Source organism: Mus pahari, chromosome 19 (assembly GCF_900095145.1).
Source record: "Mus pahari chromosome 19, PAHARI_EIJ_v1.1, whole genome shotgun sequence".
Lineage (NCBI taxonomy): Eukaryota > Metazoa > Chordata > Mammalia > Rodentia > Muridae > Mus > Mus pahari.
Window position 1 is genome coordinate 49,730,338 of NC_034608.1, and position 8,563 is coordinate 49,738,900.

The following is an 8,563-nucleotide window of genomic DNA, read 5'->3' on the forward strand; positions in this document are numbered from 1 at the left end:
GAGAGAGAGAGAGAGAGAGAGAGAGAGAGAGAGAGAGAGAGAGAGAGAGAGAGAGAGAGAAACAGAGACAGAAAGACAGAGAAACAGAGAAAAAGAAAGGCAGAAAGGCAGAAAGGCAGAAAGACAGAGACATAGACAAAGAGACAGAGACCGAAAAATGAGTAGCATCCTACTTAATCATCTCTTAATCACAACTGTAAGGAAAGGAAACAACTAGGAGATAGTCCTGAGCATCCTCTGACCACATTTTAATTTTTTCTACATTAAGGTGTCTCTTAGCATTTGAAACACCACAAACAAACATGTATACGTTTAATGCCATTACTATTAAAAAGTACTGTGGGACAATATGAAATCACAAATTATAAAGTAAGCCTTGAGGTACATTGAAGCCAGAGGGCCATGACAGAGATTAGTAACTGTGCTAGACAAGTTCACAATAGCTTTTGATTGTAGGCATTTATTGCTATTACCAAGTTCTGATAACCATCTCTGTCTTTGAACTCTTTTCTTTAAATGTTATTATCTTTATTAGTCATAAAATTAGGGTCTCCTTGGCCAGGCTATTATATCCAACATTAAAAGATACATTTGGGATGGCAATGACTCAGAATAGGCACTGAGAAAGTGCATGATTTGTGCTATAAAGAAACTACCCAAAGTTTTTCATCGTCATCTCAAGTGACAAAAGAGAGACCCAAATCGATCGTGCCGCATATGTTCCCTCTGCCTTTATTATATCAAAATGATTTGGGAAATCCTGTGGAATATTTTTTTAAGCAGCATCTGATTGTTATGCTCAGAACAGCTTGGTATTATTTTCTGAAGACCTTCCTTAAAATAGTTGAATGACTCACTTTTCAAAATAAATGATTATATACATTATTTTGTATGGCTCTGGCAGACAGAATCAAGAAGTTGCGGGATAAAAACAAACTGTCTGCTTTTTCTAACAATAGACTTTGATAGAGTTGCTTATACCCCCAACAGCCTGGCTCTCTAAATAGGATTGCAGTCCCTGGACATCTGACTGTTATATCCAATTTTCATCTTGTGTATTGGGCTTTCCCAGAGAACACAGACAAATTCGGCTTCCCCTTCAGTTCCCCTCACTGCATCCTCACACTCTGCAGCGATGTCCAGCACAGAGAATGGTTCTTAACAAAACTTTATGTTCAGACATATTATAATGCTTTGTTTAAAGATATGATGCATATACCCACTAATTCTCACAATGACTCTGACTTGTGCCTTTATTATCCCCTACAGAGCAAGCTCACAAGCCAAAACTTGTCCAATACCTTTTTCTGTAGGGTCCATGTGCTAATAATCATTAAATGCTTAAATGGTTTAGAATATGAAATAAAGAATATTTGCATGACATGAAAAAAAAAGATATGATGCACATTTAGAATAAAATTGACTGACATATGCAAATAAGTAAGAATGATGCAACTGAAAACAAGAGGGACGGGGCTGGTGAGATGGCTCAGTGGGTAAGAGCACCTGACTGCTCTTCAGAAGGTCCAGAGTTCAAATCCCAGCAACCACATGGTGGCTCACAACCATCTGTAACAAGATCTGATGCCCTCTTCTGGAGTGTCTGAAGACAGCTACAGTGTACTCAAATATAATAAATAAATAAATAAATAAATAAATAAATAAATAAATAAATAAAAAAGAAAATAAGAGGGACCTTTATTTCTACTCTGAGGCAGCCAGCCATTGACCACCTTCAGCAGGGTCTTTTGGACCTTTAAGTAGAGGAGTTGAGTGGCCAGTCCTCACAGGGAAGGTATGTTCCATGAGTTGGGCCATCACTCACAAAAGCATCACTCACTTGATTTTTATTTCCTGCTATGCGTATTTAGTGTTCTCATGTCTAGGAGATCTTATGCAAGAAATCTAAGAAATAGAAAATTACATGTACAAAAGTATCAACTTCAACTTGGGATCTGCATTCCCTTGTTACCTCCAAGTAACTGAGTGTGGGTTATATACTGAACTGGAAAGATTTATCTTTGGATTTTGTTGTCGGTTCTACAGTTTAGTGGGAACAAGAAACTCTGTTGTGTTATTGCATAGAAGAAAAACTCCACAGAATCATCTACCTTTCAAAGATCTAGAAGAGCTTTTTGGACGTATTTACCATAATGAGTTGATACATGGTTGTACAGATAAGTGGACTTAACCTTGTTTGTACATTAGACAAAGTATTCATTAGATGATGAAACATCACATGGCACTCAAATAATACATACAAATTATACATTTTTCCATATCAGCTAAGAAATTATTAATAATTCAACAAGTAAGCAGGAGGAAATAATGGAGGCTAATGAAGGGTAAATGTGATCAAAGTATACTATATGCATATACAAGTATCACAATTGAATATATTATTTTGTAAAATTTATATATACTAATAGATAGGGCATAGTGCCAAGAAAGGAATCTTCTTCTCAAGAAACTACGTAATGCTTTCTCCTTTGTAATAATCAGGTGCTTGTGACCACACCCAGTTCATTCACTTTGATTTGGAGTAGGCTGGTCAACTACACAAGTGGACTTTAATTTGTTTTCTAAAAGTTTTTCAACCAACGGAAACATGTCCCATATCCCCCTGAAGGATTAATTTCATCATGGTTTTTATTGCTTGAGTAATCCCATAAGATACCTAAAATAATTGCTGACAAGTAGGTTAAGAGGTTGTATTAGCTGGCCAGAGCTTTATAGAAAGTACCACGAAATGGGCTGTTAAAACAACAGAAATTCATTCTGTAACAGTTTTATCCAGGCTGCGTAAAATTTCCTTTGTGTTTGAGTGTGTGTGTGTGTGTGTGTGTGTGTGTGTGTGTGTGTGTGTGTGTATGTACATGTGTTTCATTGGTTTCATTTGTGTTAATACAGACATTCAAGTGTGTGTATATGACCATGGAGACCAGGATCCATATACAGCATCTACCCTAACTGCTCAACATTATTTTAAGATGAGGTCCTTCACTCAAGCTGGAGCTCACTGATTGCCTAGACTGACTGGCTAGCAAGCAGTAGGATCCTGCTGCCTCTCTGACTCCTCGGTGCTGAGATTACAGGAGCTCATCACTGAGCATGCTTTTTGCATGGGTGCTAGAAATCAGAACGCAAATCCTCAGGCTGCACTGTGCTCTGTTCCTTGTCTGGCCTCAGAATTCCCTTTTTGATAAGAACATGGTCAAGTTCTACCAGAATGCATCCTAACTACCTCATCTTGGCTTCATCACCTGCAAAGATACTATTGCTAAATAAAGTCATCACCACTAGTTCTGGGCCTTGGGATCTCAACATCTTTTGAAAATATACAATTTAGCTCATGACAGAGGTGGCCGAAAGAGAGGACAGGTTGGAGAAAAGAGCCACATTTAAGTGATTTCAAAGCTTACACATCTTTTCTTCTATCATGTGAGCTACCTTGAGCTTCCCAAATCCAGCTCATTCTACACATTCTTTTTCCTATTTCTGCTTTCTGAAATATCGTTGGGCTCTTCCACTATCTCTAGTTCTCAAATTACTAGGTCAAGAATGAGGACAGCTAAGACAAAGGAAGATATGACTGCCTTTACTCACATAGATTCCCTAACCTCAGATCTTCTGCATGTCTTCTTATCAAAGAAAAGAGTGGGTCGGGCCTCTGAGAGCATGGATTTTATGATGATCCCTGAAATAGAAACCATAACAGGGTCACAGACCTTTCCTTCTTCAACCTAGCTATCCAAAGATTCCAGCATCTTTCCCTTTGTCCCTTGTATATTTTTCTATGTGGTTTAGATGATAATATTTTTTGGATAGAAAAATAGTAAATATAAAATGAGCACAATCATGTTAGTTTGACTGTACATGGTAATTTTAATCATGAATCCTTCCTTCCTTTTTTCCTTCAAGTTTGGGCTGTGCAGAGACTACGATAAGTTACTGGACCACAAGAGAGTAGACAGGAGGGTCAAAAACTCTGAGTGGCTGGGTATGTTTCCCATGGATATAGCTTCCTAAACAAGGTCCTACCTCTGCTGTGACATGGAATTGCCAGAAAGAGTCTTAGAGCTTCATCAGGGCAGCAGAGAATAATGGCCCTGCAGTCCTTTGGCCTTTTCATTTGTCACTGGCATAGTGTAGAAGCTGCCACCTATCTAGCTTCATCAAGGGCACAAGAGACTTTTCCATCTCACCCATCCCACAATTACCAGCAGCAATGTTCTAGAAAGTGAAGCATCAGAATTCCTGGTTCTGCCTGCACACTGTTATCTGTTCTACTTTGATGTTACTTTCTCCCTGTCCCCAGTAGCATACAGATGGATGTGTCAGCTCATTTCTTTTAATTAGTATAAAATACCTTTACATTCCTGAAGAAAGTCTGGGGAAGGAAGATTTGTCAGCCTTGCCTATCCCCTCTCTGCTTATGTTCCTCAGAGAATATTCCCTTACCTGAGTAGGACCTCTCTTATGATCCAGTTTACCCACCATGCACCTCAGTCGTGATTTGAATAAAGTTTCTCCTGGTGGAGAGTCCACCTTTCATGTCTCCTGTCTAGCTCTGCACTGAAAATTCCTATTAGGGATGATGATGGCTGGAGTTCATCTCCTCAGCTTTCTGTTTGCATTTCTTCAGGAACAATCCTAAATCGTTTTTCTCTATGATGGATGCTTCAGCTCACTTGGAGGAAAAGTCATAGATTTACAAAAATGCCAATGAGAAATCCTCTCTCTTCCCTTCCCCCTCTCTCTAATACACACACACACACACACACACACACACACACACACACACACACACACCGTCACACACACCATCACACCTACAACTACAACCACATATTATTGCCTTAATTAAATAATGGTCAATAAAATTCCTCAGCATGCAGTAAAGGTTTAACATGGTTTCAGATACTTAGTAATATTATATATCATTTTATTCAATTATTTCCCTATGTCTGAAATAATATATTTCTCACATATTTACAAAGAGGAAAGTTAAGCTTTAGAAAAAAGATACCATCTTTCTCATATTCTGTTATTGGTAATTGCCTAATTTATTCCAAATTGCCAAATTTATACAAATTGCCAAAACCTAAACCCACATGATTCTCTCCCTTTCTTTGCTTAAATCTACAAAGTTGTAAGTACTTGACAAACATTTTCCCTTTGGGTTTTCTAAGGTTCCCAAGTGTCATCTGCCACCCCCCCACACACCCTCAAGATAGGTCACCAGTACTTATTTGCTGTATCATAGACCAACTCTGCTAATGGTACCCCGATGCCTAAGCATTGCTCATGCCTAGGGGGTTGTAATGGCATAAGTAGCCATTAGCAGACAATAGCTTTGATAAAACAGAATGAACAAACAATCAGTAAGTTCCAGAACTTCTAGAGACTTCCAAGCAATTAAATTAAGAAAAAGAGATTTGCTTGCTTTTGGTGTTAATACTCCTTATTTCTCCAAGGTGAATCCATCTGGAGGCAGTAAGTTAATTCAGACCCAGAAGTTGGACCTGCTCAAGAAAGGCAGTGTAACCTTCCATTTATTCCTATGTGTCCAGCAAATTCCCCCCACTTTCTCTCATATTTGATCTATATAAATAGTGTGTTCATTAAAAAATACCTATTTTCTTTTGTCTACTATATGATTAGGGTGGTAGGGTGCTACTTCTCTGCACCAGGCTCTCACCATTAACTCAGAAAACACAAGCTCATCTAAAAGTGGATATAACTAATGAACACAATGTAGAGGTGACCTCATTTCCTGAGATGTGGAGGCCTTCAGGTAAATTTTCTTGCCTCCAGTTCTTAAGAAGTTAAGCTTAAAGAAATCATCAGCTCTTCCCATACGCCCCAGAATTTCTGCTGTTTCCTCTTTAACTGAAAACCCTGGAAAAAAAAAAAAGAAGAGAATGGTGCTCAGAACTGTCAAAAGTTGGCTTAGGAGAGCATTGTCACCTGACACAGTGATGAATACATAACCTTACAGAATAGGCTGGAAGTTGATCTGTTAATCACAAGATACGTAAAGCCTGCTGCTTTCTTTTGAGACTTTGAGACAAATATGCAAACAAGAATTAAATTATGCACAATTCTCATGAAGTCTGAACTTGCAAAACTGTCTAGGACTAGAGGAAAATCTAGTGCTTGCATGCCTATGGATATGCACATAATATGTAAAAGAAACATGTAAAATATTCATAATATACAAATGGAAATAAGACCACGGGCTTTCAGGGAAAGATACATATGCCTTTTTGTCAAGATTCTTAATGATGCTATGTGTTAAGAACTGTGGCACCTCTAGCTTCATAGCTTTGAGTCTGCTTTGGAGTTAGTACATTATAGTGGGAGAATGAGAGAGCAAACTGCCGAGCTCATGGTCAGAAGCGTTAGGAAGAAAGCAATATGACCTCACGAACCCCTAAAAGGGCATCCTCACAACATTCTAAAAATATCCTACTAGGCTCCATCTCTTCAATTTCCACCACTCCTCTCAGTAATTGTCTTTAGCTCTACCCAAGTCCCTATGCATTTCATAGTTGAAGTTTTCTTAGTAGATGAATAACATTACATTATCTTAAATATAACACATCTTCAGGATTTATTTTGTGCTGTTTCCATTTCCTGGCTATTGTGAATAGAGTAAATAATGAACAAGATTGAGATATCTTAAGTATAGGACATGAAGTTCTTTGGGTATATATTTAAGACTGGTAAAGCTATATGATAGATCTCTTTTTAGCATTTTGATTTCCACCACCTTCTGAATCCACCGATGTGAGACACGTGTTTAGCACACAGGCATTTTGGATACACTACGGATCCAATATATGGAAGGATCATTTATGGGTTTCTCATAAAGGAATATCTGTAGTCATATTAGCCCTATTGTAATTTGCCATTTTCAAAAGAACCTTGGATCTCTCTTGTGGCTTGAATGTAAACTATCTCCTATAGGCTTCAACACTTATCCCCCATTTGGTGACACAGGTCAGAAAGGTTATAGACTACTTGGGAAATAGAGCCTTATTGAGGAAAGTAGGTCAATTGGGGTGGGTCTTCAGACTTGAATCTGATCTCTAACTGCAAATGCACTGGAACCAGACAGCTTTTTTCCCACACCAAACAGCATGTCTTCCCTTCCTGTAGCCATCATCTTCCACATGTGGTGAACTGTTTCTCTCTGGAAGTGTAAACCAAAATAAACCTCGTCCTCCTTCTCCTCCTCCTCCTCCTCCTCCTCCTCCTCCTCCTCCTCCTCTTCCTTCTTCTTTAGGTTTCTTTTAACAAAGTGTTTTATCACAGGAAAAACAAACTAACTCGATCCTCATAGAAAGTCAAATTATCGAGCAATTATTCTATAGACACAGCATACTGACAGAAAGATTAAATGCTACTAGAAACTAATACTTTCACTCTGATCCCAGGCTCTACAATATCAAGTCAGAAAACATGTATTTGTATACATGGAATATGATGTTGCAGTGAGCTTCATTGTGTTCTCTATGCATGGATTATAAGTGACTTTTAACTCATGATACTGTTTATTTGACTGAGATTTACCTTCATTTCTCTACCTGCATCTCAGCTTTTCCATCAGAGGTAAGAGAATACATTGGAGTCCTCTTTAGCTTCTCCTTTCAAATCAAATCTCCCATTAAACCCATCACTAGTGCATTCTCTCAGTTCTACCTTCAAAACATCCATAAATCTATTGAAATGTATCATCCTTAGTACAAAATGTTGGTCTAAAGGATCATCAGTTGCATATACCTTTGGCTGATTCTAAATCTTTCCAGTAGGACTCCCTGTTGGCCTTGATCCAGTATTATTTTCTCAATATAACAAAAGAGTATCCCTTTAACAACCTTACATAAAACCATCTATCACTCCCCACTAACGATCTCCAATGACTGCTTTGTTTTGTTTTGGACCCCTGTTTTTTCATTGACTTTCAAAGACCTGGGCACCCTATCAGCTGAGACATTCCTTCATCTCCTGGTGTCATTGCCTGATGTCCATAGTCACCCTCCTTCATTTTATTCTGTCTGTGGAGACTTTCCAACATTCCAGTACACCTGACTGACTTCTACCTTGGGACTTTGGCAGTGGCTACTGGGTATACCTATATATCTAAATCATTCCTTTACCATCTCAACTTTTCAAATGTCACTTGCTCAATGAGCCATACTTGCAATATTAAAACATTTATTTCAATGTCTTTTACCACCTCAAATCTATCTCCCTTCCCCTCTGTTGGACTCTTTAGTATTTATCAATGTATATCATTATTATTGGTTTAATTTGTTCCTTTTACCAAATGAAATTTTAATTTCATCAAAGCAATGTTGTTTTCTTTTTTTAATTTATTTATTATTATTTTCCTTATTTACATTTCAAATGCTATCCCAAAAGTTCCCTATACCCCACCCCCACCCCTGCTCCCCCACTCCCCCACTCCCACTACTTGGCCCTGGCCTTCCCATGTTCTGGGTCATATAAAGTTTACAAGACCAAGGGGCCTCTCTTCCCAATGATGATCAATTAG

General features: G+C 38.3%; 1 protein-coding gene and 1 long non-coding RNA gene across 8 annotated transcripts in view; both read right to left on the bottom strand.

The window, feature by feature from the left end:
- Positions 1-8,563, bottom strand: part of Nrg1 (neuregulin 1) — a 1,045,353-nt gene that overhangs the window by 650,770 nt on the left and 386,020 nt on the right. The window lies entirely within an intron of this gene.
- LOC115062591 overlaps positions 3,493-8,563 on the bottom strand; it is a 44,063-nt gene continuing 38,992 nt past the window's right edge. For 2 of the 3 annotated variants that reach the window (XR_003842528.1, XR_003842527.1), the window contains 3 exons: positions 5,769-5,901; positions 4,462-4,690; positions 3,493-3,697 (listed from right to left, as the gene is read on the bottom strand). This is a non-coding gene — a long non-coding RNA (uncharacterized LOC115062591). The remainder of the gene's footprint in view (positions 3,698-4,461; positions 4,691-5,768; positions 5,902-8,563) is intronic. The other variant, XR_003842529.1, reaches the window with a different exon arrangement.